Raw genomic sequence first — 16,620 nt, 5'->3', positions numbered from 1 at the left:
GGAAAAGAGATGAGTCGGTAGATGGAGTTGACAAATATGAGGCTGCAAAAGGTCTTAAACAGTAGAATATCGGAGAAATTACTGATCAGAACAACCTTATTCGCTGGAACAGGAACGAAAATGGCCACAGGTTTGCCGGAATCTTCATGGAAAGCCACAAGAACTAAGCATCGGGTTGTAGATAGGTGGTAGTGGTGGGAGAGGGAGTCCACGGGGACCAGAAACAGAGAAAGTTGGCTTTTGATTTTATTTCTTCGACCAATCAGATCCATTCTTCCAATTCTCTCTCTTTTCGCCAAGTTTGTAACGAACGGATATTAGCGACCCCCTTAGCAAGCGCTAGGGGGCGGTGTTCAAGGCCTTCTAGCGAGTGTAACGAGTGTTGTAGCGACTCCCACTCCTTTCAGCCTTAGACTCGGGAGAGTAGGCAGTTGCAATACTGGGTATGTCCGAGTTGGCCTCGATAAACACCATGCCACCAACTCGGGATGCCGAGTTCGGTGGGTTAATTCGGTAGAAAGCTATCGAAGAAAGAGAGTGTAGCTTTTGTGTTCTTTTTTTCTTTTATCATTTAATCAATTTTTTCATTTTCAAAAAATACTTTATTTTCAAAATAATGCATTCTTTTCAAAATATAATCGTTTTTTTTTCAAAATTTCAAATTTTAAACCCTCAATCATCTACTATAAATACCACCATCATTCTTCATTATTCATCTTTTTAATTCAACTCTTCAAACATTTTTATTTTTTATCTTCAAAACTTCATCTCTTAAAAATGGTATGTGTTTGGTCCATGAACGAAGAGATCTTTCTAGCTCGTTCATGGATTGAAGTAGCTGAAGAGCCAATCAACTTTAATGTCACTATGTCTACTTTCTGGACAAGAGTCGGTGAAAGATACAACCACGAAGTTGGTCAACCATGAAATAAATATCAACTTTTCCCTAAATGGAGAAAATACACACACAGTTTCATACTGTGTTTCTTAGGATTAAGCATGAAGCAGTGAATGGTGAAACTGATGGAATTTTGTTGGTCACTGCTCTTGAAGTTTTTCGTGTAGAAACTAACAAACCTTTTCGGTTTGTTGAGTTTTGGCAAGTTATGAGGTTGTCCGATAAATGACGTCAACATTGTGAATGAACTAGTGTTGTGTTTTAAGTTCTCGCGTCTTGCGTGTTTGAATTTCTAGGCTCCGTAATTTAAATTTTTAGTTTTTATAATTTTAAATTCTATGTTGTAATTTTTTTGGTGTGTATTAGTTTTCTTTCTAGTTTAATGAAATTTTAGTTTTTATAAAATAATTTGTTTAAAAGGTTTTATATTAATTAATTTTAGAAAAAAATAACATGACAAGCATGGTAACCCATGCCCTCTAAATGACAAACTTTTAAGCAGTGCGGCAAATCCTATGTGTCACCACTATGGATTGCGATAAGTGTGGCAAATCCTACGTGGCGCCTATGTGGACCGTTGTAACACCTCGGTTTTCACATATTTTCAACTTCATCCCTCGTTTTTAATTATGTCATTTTGGTCCTTGGATTGGAAGGAAGTAGCCATAAGAAGCCCTAGTGGCAAGATTGTAATTTTGGGGCAGGAGGAGTACGCTAAGTATACATGTGGGTAAGATGGGCATACTCATGTTCGAAAGAAACCCCAAGTTTTAGAGTTTTAGGGGTATTTAAGCATCCTTATGGGTCATTTATCCCCCACCTTTTCAGCCTTCAAAGCCTTAGAGTCGTCCCTTGCAAAACCCTAGTCCCTCAAGTGTGTTTTTGAGCTTAAAAATGTGTTTTGGTGTGCTTAAGGAAGAAGGTGTTGCATCAAGGAGCATAGTGGTGGAAGCAAGCTTGTGGATCTTGGATCATTACCTTCTTGAGAAGCTCCAAAAGGTAAAAAGTCTTCACCTTGATGCTTTGATTGCTTTGATCTAATTTTGGTAACCTTATGTTGTTCTTCTTGTCTCAAAAGTCCCATTTTTATGCATGTTTAGTTTTAGAGATTTTAAGCTGTCCTTCCAGACCCAAATAAAGGGTCCTAAGCCATAAAAATGAGGTCCCTTTAGCTAGTTTGGCTCCATGCATCTTGTAGATGGTCTTAATGGATTAAGACCTTGTGTTAAGGACTTTATGGACGTGTAAACTCATAAAGTTGAAACCTTTTGTTGGATAAGGTGTCTAAGTCCATAAATATATTTGGTATGTACTTGACCCGAACTAGTATGGTCCATTTGGGTTGCATGGCATCATGCATTTGGATAGACTTAATGAGTGAACTAACATTTGTGGTTTATTAATATATTATAAGTTCTAATATATTAATAGTATTATTTAATTAGTATTGATCAAGAATTAATTTGGAATTAATTAAGTGATCAAAAGATAACTAATTAAATATATGGGTTGATTATGTAAATCATCCATAACTTGTATAGTGGGCTAAAGGCTCCAAGGATTGCCAAGTTGGGTTAAACCCATAGGATGCTCCATGGGAGTTACAAACCTATGGGTCATGAAAATGAAGAGTCGTGTCACATTAGGGTTTACATGGTGTAACCCTAGATGTGACACACTATATAAGGAACATAATACTCACCAAAATCGGCTACACACTAATAACAAGAGAGGGCAAGCCGATTTATACAAGTGTTATACATACTCTAAAGTCATTCCAAAGCATTTGGTGTTGTGTGAAGTATTTGAGGCATCACTCTTGGGGTGCTAGGCTCTCAAGGTTTTTAAGGAATCAAATCAACTACAAGGTATGTAATTCTAGCCATCTTTTAGATTAAAAGTTCCCCATGTATGCTAGATAGGATTATGAACCTTGGAAATCATATTTTGCATGTATTTTAGACAAACACAGATCCAAGGTTTTCTAGGGTTACATGTACACTTAGGAGTGTTAGAATGCTCAAAACTCATCAGTGGTATCAGAGCCTAGGCTTGTTTGTTAATTCTTGATGCAAAATAGTGAAAAAAATCGATTTTTGAGTTGTCTGCACAGGGGACTCGACGAGTCCAAGTGAAAATGCAACCAACTCGGTGAGTCAGTTCGTGCACTCGACAAGTTGGCTAGGCACGGTGCAAAATTTCGATTTTTGCTGCTGGAAATAGACTAGAAACATTACCCTAAACTGTTTTGGTGTTGTAAAACTTGTTTTAGATGGTGTAATGGTTGTTCTAATCCATTTACAATGGCTAATATCAATTTTTCATGATCTTATGTGTTCATATGTTCTTGAAACATTGATTTGAATATTCATGTTCTTATGAGTTTTTGATAGATCATAGGAATTACTTGTTTAAATGTTTAATTCATGATCTTTATGTGTTTTAATGGAGTCCATAACTTGTCCTCAAGTTATGGAAAACCAAAAGTCTTTTTGTGTTAAAACCCATTAAAAGAACACATAAGTTATAAAATTAAGAGTCTTTATTTTAATAACTCATAAGTTATGAATTTGAAAGGTTTTGTAAAGTTACAAAAACTTGCCCTCAAGTTTTGGAACATGTAAAGTCACTTAATAAACTTTAGTTCCAACCCCTAGATTTTTAAAAGTTAAAAATCAACCTTTATACTTTATAATATTATAAGTTAATAATATATATATATATATATATATATATATATATATATATATATATATCTGTGTGTGTGTGTGTATAAGAGCAAGTCGTCTTACCATTAGTAGGCCTCATTCACGAAGTCGGTCTATAAGGGGGGTATAAGGTTGTTGCCTATAAAATGGCAGCTTAATGGGTGTCCACTCTCACCCACCGCTTCCTTGACCGGTGGAGGGTCGTTAGCCGAACAGGTAGAACAAGGACTTATAAATTCTCATTAAAAGTATGATGAATATTAAAAATTAACTAAATGTTTTATTAAATTCTCAATCTTAGTTACTTTAGGAAAATGTGAATAAGGTGCTAATCCATGAAATTACACTTTACACTTTGTTTAAGTCGTTAGTGGAGCGTGTGTGGTTAACCGGCACACTAACCTGGACTTAAAAAGGTAGGTAAAAGGTGACTTAAGGTTTATCATAATATCGGTGGAGCACGTGTGGTTAACCGGCACATCGATTGAGTGATAAACATTAAGGGTACCAAGTGATTTGCATGGTTACTTCACACCTCATTTTGTGATCCTCGGTATTCCAGTCACAAAACTTGGAGGGCACACTCAAGATTGAAACATGCCTTTGAAAAGTTCATTGAATCTCAAAAGAATCTAGGAATTCTAAGAACCAATTAAAACCTAATAATTTATATTTCGTTTTTTGGTCGAAATTGGTGAATCGTTATTCACCTACCTTTCAAATATGTTATAGCTTAGATTACGGCATAAAGTTATGATATATTGTGATTGGATCCTAGCCTTAATATTACATTTGGGTTTTTTATTAATGACTATTCTTATATCTAAACTAAACTTGTTCTCTTCTATTTCAGATGGCTTCCAACAACACTGCTTTTGGCTCAAACCCTACTGGGTCCTTCTCCCTCATGAACCTATGTGGGAGGGTCATATTCGATGGTTCAACTTTATGGATTGGATCCGGAACATCAGGATGGTGACTCGTTACGAGGAAAAGGAATATGTCCTCGACAAGGAGCTAAAGGAAATCGATGAGTCCACTGCTACTCCTCGGGAGATCGCTGACTTCTGGACTCATGAAAGAGATGCCACCAAAGTGGCATGCATCATGATGGCCACCATGACAACTAAACTCCAGAAGTCCTATGAAGACTACTACCCTTTTGAGATGCACCAAGATATGATGGAAAGATACCATCAAAATGCTCGTCAAGAGCGGTATGAAATAATATCCTCCATGATAACAACCAGGATGAAGGACGGAGAATCTGTCACGAGTCACATGCAGAAAATGCAAAGGTATGTGGACCGTTTGTTGAATCTTAATGTGAACTTCCCAGAGGAGCTTGTAATAGATATTATTTTTCACTCCTTACCCTTGTGTTATGATCAATTCCGCATGACATACCACATGAATAAGGAAGAAGTCACACTCAACAAACTTCAGGGACTCCTAAAGACCGCAAAAACAGGTCTTAAAGGTAAGTCGGTTGTTAACACTCCTACTCCTACTCCAAACTCTGCCCCTGTCTTGGCAATCGGGAAAGGTAGAGGGAAGAAGAGGAAGAGCTCTTTGAAGGGTACCAAGGCTAGGGCCCTTGATGGCTCCTCTTCAAGTGGAACCAAGAAAGGTTTCATCACTCCTTCTTCTGACCCAAAAGAGGTTGAATGCTTCTATTGCCATGAAAAGTCGCATTGGAAGCGGAACTGCCCAAAGTACCAGCAAGATGTAAAGGATGGGAAAGTTAAACCCAACCATGCAGGTATTTACACTATTCTATCTAATAACTCACCCTATTCTAACTCTTGGGTCCTTGATACCGGTTGTGGTGTTTATATATGTTCTGATTTGCAGGGACTAAGAAGACGTGAGAATGTGGAACATGGGAAGATAAACTTGATCATGGGGAATAGGAAAGCTTCACCTGTCACCAAGATTCAAGTTTACTCTTTGTTGCTAAGTTGTGGGTTTACTTTAAATTTGAATAAATGTTTTTATTCGCCAGAAATGGCAATAAATATTATTTCCTTTCATGCTTTGTACAAACAAGGGTTTACCTTTTCTTTTGATAATGAAAATGGTGGAATAAATGCTTTCTTTAATAATGTTCTTTATTTTAAAGCATTACCTTGTGATGGTGTGTATGAAGCTGTATCTGTTGTAGATAATTTAGGAAATAATGTGTTGTGTATTGATTCTTCGAGTAATAATAACTTAGATAAAGCATCATTATGCCATTGTCATCTTGGACATGTGAGCAAGAAACACATAGGCCAACTACAAAAGGATGGAGTCTTGGAGTCATTTGACCTAAAGTCAGATGATAGTTGTGAATCATGCTTACTTGGAAGAATAACAAAGTCACCCTTCACTGGTTCTTGTGCTAGGGGTGAAGGTTTGTTGGATCCGGTACACACGGATGTGTGTGGACCCTTCAAATCTGCCACAAGGGATGCTAATCGTTATTATTTGACTTTTACTGATGATTATAGTAGATATGGATATGTCTATTTAATCAAGCATAAGTCAGAGACTTTTGAAAGGTTTAAAGAGTTTAAACAGGAAGTCGAGAATCAATTGGGCAGGAACATTAAGATGCTTCGATCCGATCGTGGTGGTGAGTATCTTAGTACAGAGTTCCTCGACTATCTTAAGGAATATGGGATTATCTCACAATTGACACCTCCCAGGACACCACAGCTTAATGGTGTGGCTGAGAGGCGCACTCAAACCTTTATGGATATGGTTTGTTCCATGATGAGTCGATCTTCGCTACCAATCTCATTTTGGGGGTATGCCTTAGAGACTGCCGCCCATATCCTTAATCTGGTCCCTACAAAGAAAGTTGCCAAAACTCCTCATGAGATGTGGACCGGTAAAGTTCCCAAACTAGACCACATCAAGATTTGGGGTTGCAAGGCTTTCGTGAGGCGCAAGACTCATGATAAGCTCAAAACTCGAAGTGAAAGGTGTATTTTCATCGGCTACCCATAGAAATCCTTTGGTTACCTCTTCTATAGACCTAGTGACAATGTGGTATTTGTAGCAAGGAGGGGTGTCTTGAGAGAGAGAGAGAGGGAGAGAGAGAGAGAGAGAGAAAGAGAGAGAGAGAGAGAGAGAGAGAGAGAGAGTTCATAAGCCAAGGAAACAGTGGGAGGCAAATTGACTTTAAAGAAATTCAAGAGTCAAGTGGTGAAGGAACTTCAGACCCTAGCACTCAACCTGAGGAGGAAACTTTTGTTGAGCCAATTGACAAGTCTATACCTCTGAGGCATTCCACAAGGGTTAGGAATACACCTGAGCATTATTATGGTTTCCATATTACCGCGGAAGGTGAGACACTTATCAGTGATGAGACATTGGTAAGTCTGGATGAACCTAACAGTTATGTGGAAGCCATGGCAGGACCCGAGTTTGCTAAATGGAAAGATACAATGGACAGCGAGATACAATCCATGTATGACAATCAAGTTTGGAACTTGGTTGACAATGTACCAGGTCGTAAGACAATTTGATGAAAATGGATCTTCAAGAAGAAGACCGACATGGATGGTAATGTACACACATATAAGGCGCGATTGGTTGCAAAGGGCTTTTCTCAAACCCCGAGAGTTGATTATGATGAAACCTTTTCACCAGTTGCAAAGATTAAGTCCATTAGGGTTCAATTAGCCATCGCTGCATTTCATGATTATGAAATATGGCAAATGGATGTCAAAACCGTCTTCCTTAATGGCAGTTTTGCTGAAGATGTTTACATGAGTCAGCCAGAGGGTTTTGTCAGTACAGAATACCCTAATAGAGCATGTAAGCTCGAGAAATCCATTTTTGGATTGAAACAGGCACCTCGCATATGGAATCTTTGCTTTGATGAGAAAGTCAAAGAATTTGGCTTTTCGAGGAGTGAAGATGAATCGTGTGTCTATGTCAAGGCTAGTGGGAGTATAGTTAGCTTTTTGGTACTGTTTGTGGATGATAGACTACTCATAGGAAATGACATCCCAACCCTGCAGGATGTGAAATCCTGGATTGGGAAGTGTTTCTCTATGAAAGACCTAGGATAGGCTGCCTATATTCTAGGGATAAGGATTCTGAGAAACCGGAGTAAAAGACTAATTGGACTTAGTTAGACTACTTACTTAGAGAAGGTGCTTAAGAGATTCAGCATGCAGGACTCCAAGAAAGGAGAGTTACCCATACAGAGTTATGCCAGACTGAGTAAATCTTAGAGCCCGAGTACTGAGGCCGTGATAACAGAAATGAGTCGAGTACCTTATGCTTTTGCAGTAGGTTCGATCATGTATGCTATGACCTGCACTCGACCTGATGTAGCCTTTTCCTTGAGCATGGTTAGCAGATATCAGGGGAACCCTAGCAAGGCTCATTGGAATGCGGTAAAGAATATCCTCAAGTACATGCGGAGGACTAAGGAATGGGTCCTTACCCTCGGTGGAAGTGATGACTTGAGAGTTATCGGGTATAGTGATGCTAGTTTTCAGACTGATAAGGATAATTTCTGCTCTCAGTCAGGTTGGGTATTTACCTTAAACGGAGGAACAATTACTTGGAAGAGTTCCAAGCAAGAGACAGTGGTTGATTCAACTTGCGAATCAGAGTATATAGCAGCAAGCGAGGTAGCAAAGGAGGCGATATGGCTGAAGAACTTCATTGGAGACCTTGGAGTTGTACCAGCTATAAAGGAGCCAATGGAAATTTTATGTGATAGTGAAAGTGCAGTTGCCTTAGCCAAGGAACCAAGGGATCACGGGAGATCTAGACACATCGACAGAAAATACCATTTCATCAGACATCGAATAGAAGAAGGACTCCTCGTGGCAAATAGGGTATAATCGGATGAGAACCCATCAGATCCCCTCACGAAGGGACTGAGTCGGGTTAAGCGTCGCCAGCATGCTCAGAGCGTAGGGCTGGAGGATGATATTAGTTTTGGTAGTTAGATAATTTTGAAATTTGTAAAGTGTAATTGACATTTGATGATGAATAAAAGTTGTGTTTATTTATGAGTAAAGTGTTGCTATCTCTTGTCAATCGTTTACTATATTTCTTTAGCATGTTTTGACTTCCAGAATAATTATGTTTGGTATATCATATTGTTGGAATCTCCACAGTCGGTCATATGTTGGAAGTAGGTATGAATCAAGACTGTCATGAGTTGATTGTAGAGGTCTAAGTTGTTGGACATGGCTACAACATTCATGAGTGCTCATAAGTTCTGAGCATTGGATTCAACCCACGCTCACTGGTATCACTTCATGGAATTTATCTCAAGTGATCGTGAGATGGTAATATCATATAAGTCTTCAAACCTAGAGATATGACTTGTTGCCTATGAGTTGGTTATGCATTGATCGTGCGAAACCGCATTGGTAACTCGATGTTATAAAACGTACTTTTGTGTGTGATTCAACAGGTAGTAGAATAAGCATATGAGTTAAAGTTTATCTGTTCCTTCTTGGATTAGAAGCGATATCTAGGCCCCTCGATGATTTTGTTTTGACATATGTATCGGGCCCGGTCAGAACTGAATTGATGTGTTCAATTTAGTTCTATGTCAAACAAATCGGAAATCGAGAAACAAACTGCTGGAAAATAAGTAAGACATTGTTCCATGTATTTGTCCGGCTGATATCTAGAACAGAGGATTATATGATCACTTATCTAAATGACGTATCATCATCTTTTCAGTTCCGAGAGACCTTGAAAGAGCTACGATTGCTGATCGATTTCTGAAGTCATACTTATAGATATAGTTATTAGACTTATCTAAGTGGGAGACTGTTGGATAAGGTGTCTAAGTCCATAACTATATTTAGTATGTACTTGACCAAACCCGACATTGTCCATTTGGGTTGCATGACATCATGCATTTGGATAGACTTAATGAGAGAAATAACACTTGTGGTTTATTAATATATTATAAGTTCTAATATATTAATAATATTATTTAATTAGTATTGATCAAGAATTAATTTGGAATTAATTAAGTGATCAAAGAATAACTAATTAAATATATGGGTTGATTATATAAATCATCCATAACTTGTATAGTGGGCTAAAAGCACCATGGATTATCAAGTTGGGTTAAACTCATAGGATGTTCCTTGGGAGTTACAAACCCGTGGGTCATGGAAGTGAAGAGTCATGTCACATTAGGGTTTACATGGTGTAACCCTAGATGTGTCACACTATATAAGGAACATAATACTCACCAAAATCGGCTACACACTAAGAACAAGAGAGGGCAAGCCGATTTATACAGGTGTTATACATACTCTAAAGTCATTCCAAAGCATTTGGTGTTGTGTGAAGTATTTGAGGCATCACACTTGGGGTGCTAGGCTCTCAAGGTTTTCAAGGAATCAAATCAACTACAAGGCATGTAATTCTAGCCATCTTTTAGATTAAAAGTTCCCCATGTATGCTAGACACGATTATGAACCTTGGAAATCATATTTTGCATGTATTTTAGACAAACATAGATCCAAGGTTTTCTAGGGTTGCATGTACACTTAGGAGTGTTAGAATGCTCAAAACCCATCAACTTTATGACCCTAGTATGCCTCTAGATGTAACATCTGGAATATAGAAGGTCAATTATGCAAATAAATTCCATTTTTAGGGGCCAACTCGTCTAGTTTATGGCATAAACCCGACGTGTTGGAAGCTTTTGGGACGTATGTTTTTTAGGACCAACTCGTCGAGTTGGTGTAGGGAAACTCTACAAGTTGGACGCTATTTGAGAAAAACCTAATTTTAGGGTTTTGCACCCTATTTAAAGACATTAACTCCCTTTGTTGGCCTCCTTACCAGCCTCCTTGTCCAGAAAACCCTAATTGCGTGTATTATCCTTCAAGTTTGAGTGTGTGAGTTTAGAGAGTTGGTTTTTGGTGTTCTTTTGAAGGAGTTTGAAGAATGAAAGTGCTTAGTTTGGAAGGAAGGTCTTGGATACATAAACTCTCCATTTGTTGCAGTCCTTTTGAGGTATAAAGTCGAAACCTTGTGTTGTTATCTTTTAGATCTCTTTGTGCGATGTTTTAGCTTGATTTTTGGGTGGTTGGTTGGGTTTTCCAAAGGTTAAGGGTTTCAAGGGTTATTATGTTATATCTGACCCTTTTATGACCACTCTTGGCATAAAGTTGCAAGCTTTGCAAAGTCCTAAGTCCTATCCATGCATTAAGTCCTTTATTAAGCCATTTTGGGCTTTAGGGTTCCTTTCTTGCATGCATGGACGTAAATTTGGAAACTTTACGTGATAATCCAGCCTTGGGGTGCTAGATCTGTATTTTAGGACTATGTTTTGAGAGTTTAAGGGCTTCATGGGTAAAGCCTCACTCTATTAAGTCAAGGATTCGGGTTTGGGATCATTATAGTGGTTTTTAAGGGTAAAGGTTGAAACTTTACCCTTTTAGTCATCATTTGGGAAGAGATATGAGAGTGGAAATTTCTAGATTCGATGGAAACGACTTAATGCATTAAGCTGTTTGATTCCTGGCTAACTCGGCGAGTTTAGTAGGAGAACTCGGCGAGTTGATGCGAGTTTTCCTGATCTGTGCATTTAATGGAGAAACTCGACGAGTTGAAGGACAACTTGGTGAGTTGGGTCAACTCAGACCGTTGAATTTTACTTTTGACTTATAATTAAGGGTATTATGGGCTTAGTATAAGGCCCGTATGAAGTTGGGCCCAGTTTTCAAAATTGAGCTATTTGTGGGCTTTGATGGATCTAGTAATGGGCCATTGGGATACAAAGTGTTTGGACTAGAAATAATGGTTGGGTTTAAGGTAGGGCCATGTAAGGAGTTTGGGCCCAATTTGGAAAATTAAGTCATTGGTTGATTAGTGGGCCTTTGGGCCTTTCAGATTGTAATTTGGATCATGGGCTTAGTCAAGGCTTAGGTTGGGGGTAAAATGGTCCTTTTACCCTAGGTATGGAGTTGTGGTTATGGATTAGAGCCCAATTGTTAATAAGGTGTATTATTGATATTGCTAGTTCAGGAAGCCGTCAGGGCAACACCTAGGGATTCTTTCAGTGAGCTTCTACGGTGCGACGTGAGCCTCCTCACTATATCCATGGGTCGAAGGCACCAATGTCGGCCCATTATGTGTTATGTGATATGATAGTTGTTCTGTGATATCTAGTATGCTAGTTGTTTCTATGATACTTGCATGGAAGACCTCGGGGGGTGCCCAAGGCATTTGGATATCAGACCATGGGGGGTGCCCATGGCATTCCAAGTAAAGACCATAAGGGAGCCCATGACATTCCGGATAAAGACCATACGAGGGAGCCCATGGCAATTACATGTATGTTGCATGATATTCTGTGGTTGTATATTATATGGTATTTTAGGGAACTCAGTAAGCTTTGTGCTTACAGTTTTCAATCTATGTTTCAGGTACTCTAGTTTTTAAAATGAAAGAGCTCAGGACGATTACAGGGCACATACCACATGTTTTCCGCATTCTGTGAATTATTCTGATTTGAGGATGTTTTTACTCACTCTTGGTTACCTTGGTTTCATGAGAAAGAAATGTATTAACGATTTATTAATCAAAAAGAAAAAAAATTATGTCATGGTTTTTGGGGCGTTACAAGTTGGTATCAGAGCCTTGGTTTGAGGGATTCAGACATACTCTTGAGTGCGTTTGAACTCAAACTGAGGATTTGGTAAAGTTTTCAAAAGAAAAGTATTTTTAAGAAAATAGTTTTCTAAAATAAGAGAAGGGTGTGGTGCATGCAATCAACCGAGATCAAGTAAGTTTTCCCGAAATACCCATATATGTTATCTATTATGATTTGATTTATGAATCGGTGAATCGCATGCTAGTTAGGGCCAAGGATCTGCTCAGTTGTTGCATTATAGAATGTTAGGAGATAGGCCTTTGTATGTGCATTGTATGAGCTGGTAGACTTGCATGCTAGAGCTAATTAGTTAGTGATAGATTAGATTGATATGTGTGATGCTTAGTAGTCTTGGGAGTATTGAATGCTATGTTGTAATGGGAATATCTATTGGTACCAGTAACTGGTAAGTGTATGCTTTCAAAATTGTATATGGTTAGGATCTTATAGCCCTAGAATAATTTATTTGGCTTTATTTTCTATTCCTTGTCGTTGTGATTCTGGGGTAGAGTCTATTATTCGACAGTGTATTTGATCATGTTCTGTGTACAATTTGCATGCATAAGGCAGCCGACACTAAGGGTGGAATTTCTTACATCAGTGGTAGTGTGTAGGGTGAATGAGCTATGATAGTTTTATAGATTGGAGTGTTACTGCACAAATGATGCTTGCTTTGTGCGTTGTGGATCTCTTGGATGATGGGAGTCAACTACTAAGTGAATATGTCGGTATTCATGAGGTGGATTACTGGCATTATGAGGAGTTCTTCAACAACTGATGGTAGGGTGAGGTCGGGAACCTAAGGGGAGCCTAGGAAGTTCTTCGACGGGTTTTGTGTTGTTGTTTAGCTAATATTAGTGCATCGGTGGAGTATGTGACTTAGAGGACTCATGATGATCCTTGAGGAAAGTATGAATATGTGTGGAAGGTAGTATTGGTCCCGTACTACTGAAAGCAAATGATCCATACTCGAATCGGGGAAAGTCTTGGATAATCTAAGAAGCTTGGGGAAGAGGATTCTTGAGTATGTTATGGTCTTCTGCATGATTATATTTCGGTTAGGTGATGGGCTTCCAGGAAGGAGGTTTAAGTTCTGATTTCGGCTCAGGTAAGGGTATTGAGCCAATTAGTGAGCAGACACATGAATTTATTTCGTTAAGAGATTAGTTGTGGTGTTTTGAAGAAGACTCTTGTAATCTTTGGTTCGGTGGAGGGGTTTTTGGAGAGCTTGGATGAGCGCTTAGGAACATTCCGTTCTGAGGTTATGGCAATCATTGGAGCTTGCATTATTTCTTTCCGAGAGTTTCGTGCTCGTGGAGCTCCTGCATTCGATGAAGTTTGTCGCTTCAGGAGTATGGGTTGTCGCAAGCGTAACAGGTTTGACCATGTCAGCAGGTGATATTGCGGGTATGTTATCTTTTGTTTTCCTTCGGTTTCTATCAGTAATTATGTTGCTTAGAGTGGTTACTAGTGGAACACTTGCATTGGTAAGCGTTGGTCGTCTACAGATTGTTATGGGGTAAGAAGGGTTGGGAGTCCTTCAATTCTCATATGATGTGAGAACATAATCAAATCAAAGTGGAGGGAATCGTTCAAGTATTCAGGAGCAGAAACGGTTATGAAACTTCGATGAGTTTCGCATCCTCGTCGGGGAGGAAGGCGGCCTAAGTAGCTGTTTGGTTTGAGGGTTGTGTGAGTTGGGAGTTCAGTAAACTTCGCAACATGTGAATCACGTTCTCTTGGTGCTTGATAGCAAGATTTGGGGAATCAGGTTGGGGTTACAGCCATTAATTGAGTTCAGTTTGGGTGTTCGGTCGAGTGTGTGCTCGATTTTGGGTATGTCGGATTAGATCGATTGGCTGTAAGGTCTTAGGCAGTTGTGGTGCGTCGAAGGTGTTGTAAGACTGCGGGGGAGTCATAGCATTTACTATTGATCTGTTGGGACGTGAGTGTTATAAGACTGCGGGGTGGCCTGTAGCATTCACTGGTCCCTTGGCAGCGGTAAGATAGTGGCATATATGTATTTGCTCTTAGATTTCTCAAGTAAAAGGGTATCATGGTAAGTGATTGGGATCATCCGATTGGTTAAGATTACAAGAGTATTCTTCAGGATTACAAAGATGAGTGATCATTGTGTTTGGCTAACAATGAGGTGCTTGTATTGTTCAGCGTAGCATTTGGGCAGTTCGTGCTTATTGGGGGAAATGGATCGGAGATCCGTAAGGTTTAAGAGGTGATAGAGCGTCGTCGAGTCCAAGTCGGGGAGAAATAAGTTGCTTCTTAGGCCTAGGTTGTGCTGGTGGGAGTTCAGGAAACTCCTAATCGTCGGTCGGCATCTCCTTGATTAAGTATAGTAGGCAATGGGAATTCGTAGGCGTGACTCGACCTCCTGATGGGATACAAGATTCGGGTCGGGAGGTGCGACGTTGTGATGGTTCGAGTGTGGTGAGGCCATGGGTGGTAAGCATGGTTGGATGGAAGTAATGTTAGGCTGCGATAGGATCGTAGCATTCATCGATTCGAAGTAGACTATTTATGTGATGGTCACACGCATGGAAGGGAAATTAGTCCGTGCCTTGGGCACGCCGACCGGGGTTGTCAGGGAATTATTCTCTGTTCTAGGTTGAGGGTCTTTGGGGTTCACGGGCGAGCCCGAGTGATTATGAAAATTCAGGTTGGAACTGGTAGAGACTGTTGAGTCAAGGGTTTGGATCTTGAGTTGCAGGAGATGCGGGTAGCCGGTGTGTGACGCATATGGGTCTAGGCTAGGTGGCCTGGTTATTGGACTCTTAGGAACTTGGTGGTTGGACCGGGTGTAAGAGTGGAAGTCTCAGAGATGGTTTGGGCATACCTATTTATCGTTTAGGTAAATGGGTTGGTAATCAGAAGGATGTGGTGTGAAATGCAGGTGCACATTCGTAGATGTTGGGTTATGATTGGGGTATCGAATCAGTTTTGGGTAAAATCTCGAGTTGGGTATTGTGCACGTTCTATGCAGGGTTTTGTTTCAGTGTAACAAGATTTTGGGGTGTCGTCATGCCAAAGGCATCAATCGCAGGGGTCAAGAGTAACGAATGGGTTTAGTATGATGACGAATAAGCCATTACGGTGTGTCTTCGGATGGTACTATCTGTGGAGGAACCACAACGTGTTCATAATTAGGAGAAGTGGATTTGATGGCGGGGTGTTGTGGAGCAGTTTTCGTCAATCAAGATCTTATTTCGGGAATCGTGTGGGGCTAATGTGTGTTTTTGCGTCTTTTAGCATAGCAATCAGGCAGGAGTCTGACGTTTCAAGTAGTTGACAAATAAGTTGGGATTAGGGAGGTATGTTGGGATTAGGGAGGTCTCGACTACTTTTAGAAAGCAGCAAGTGGCAGCGGGATGAGTCAGAGTGGTTTCAGTGATTTGGTATTCGTGTGTGGAGTCGCTTGTTATTCGGGGTATATGCTAAGTCATTTGCAGTTAGATTAAATAATCTCAGAGAGGCTGATTAGACCTTGTTGTGCAGCTATCGTCCGAGTCCAACCGTTGCAAGGATGAATATGCTACTCGAAGTATTATCTGAGCCTTCTGTCGGGTATAAGTGTTATATAGTTGTATATGATCGGTGATTTTGTTCCATTAAAAGCATCAATATAATCTAGGTTGGAAGTATTTTGCCTAGTCTGGTTTTGTTATGGAATTAGTTTGATAGTGGTTAAGAGGGGGTGAGCTGTCAGGTAGTTATATCAATTCGAGACTGCGGGTATCAGGAAATGTAAAGGTGATTTTTCTACAAGAGTTTAAGGTTTGTTCTGCCAGGGTTGATTTAAGTTTCCTTGGGAAGATTTTTTTGTACGCTGAATTTTCGTTTATGATCATCAGGTTGGTTGTTTTGTTTTGAGTGCTAATAAGGAGCGATTTCGAGGATGAAATCTAATTGAAGTTGGGGAGCGTTGTAACATCCGGAATCTAGAAGGTCAATTATGGAAATAAATTCCCTTTTTAGGGGCCAACTCGTCGAGTTTATGACATAAACTCGACATGTTGGAAGCTTTTGAGGCGCGTGTTTTTTAGGACCAAATCGTCGAGTTGGTGTAGGGAAACTCGACGAGTTGGACGCTGTTTGAGAAAACCCTAATTTTAGGGTTTTGCACCCTCTTTAAAGACCTTAACTCCCTTTGCTGGCCTCCTTACCAGGCTCCTTGTCCAGAAAACCCTAATTGCGTGTATTATCCTTCAAGTTTGAGTGTGCGAGTTTGGAGAGTTGGTTTTTGGTGTTCTTTGGAAGGAGTTTGAAGAATGAAGGTGCTTAGTTTGGAAGGAAGGTTTTGGATACATAAACTCTCCATTTGTTGCAGTCCTTTTGAGGTATAAAGCCGCAACCTT

The sequence above is a fragment of the Lactuca serriola genome, chromosome 5 (genome assembly GCF_051521515.1).
Source record: "Lactuca serriola cultivar US96UC23 chromosome 5, Lser_US96UC23_V15, whole genome shotgun sequence".
Classification (NCBI taxonomy): Eukaryota; Viridiplantae; Streptophyta; class Magnoliopsida; order Asterales; family Asteraceae; genus Lactuca; species Lactuca serriola.
The sequence above is the reverse complement of the archived record's forward strand: the minus strand, read 5'-3'. Positions refer to the sequence as shown.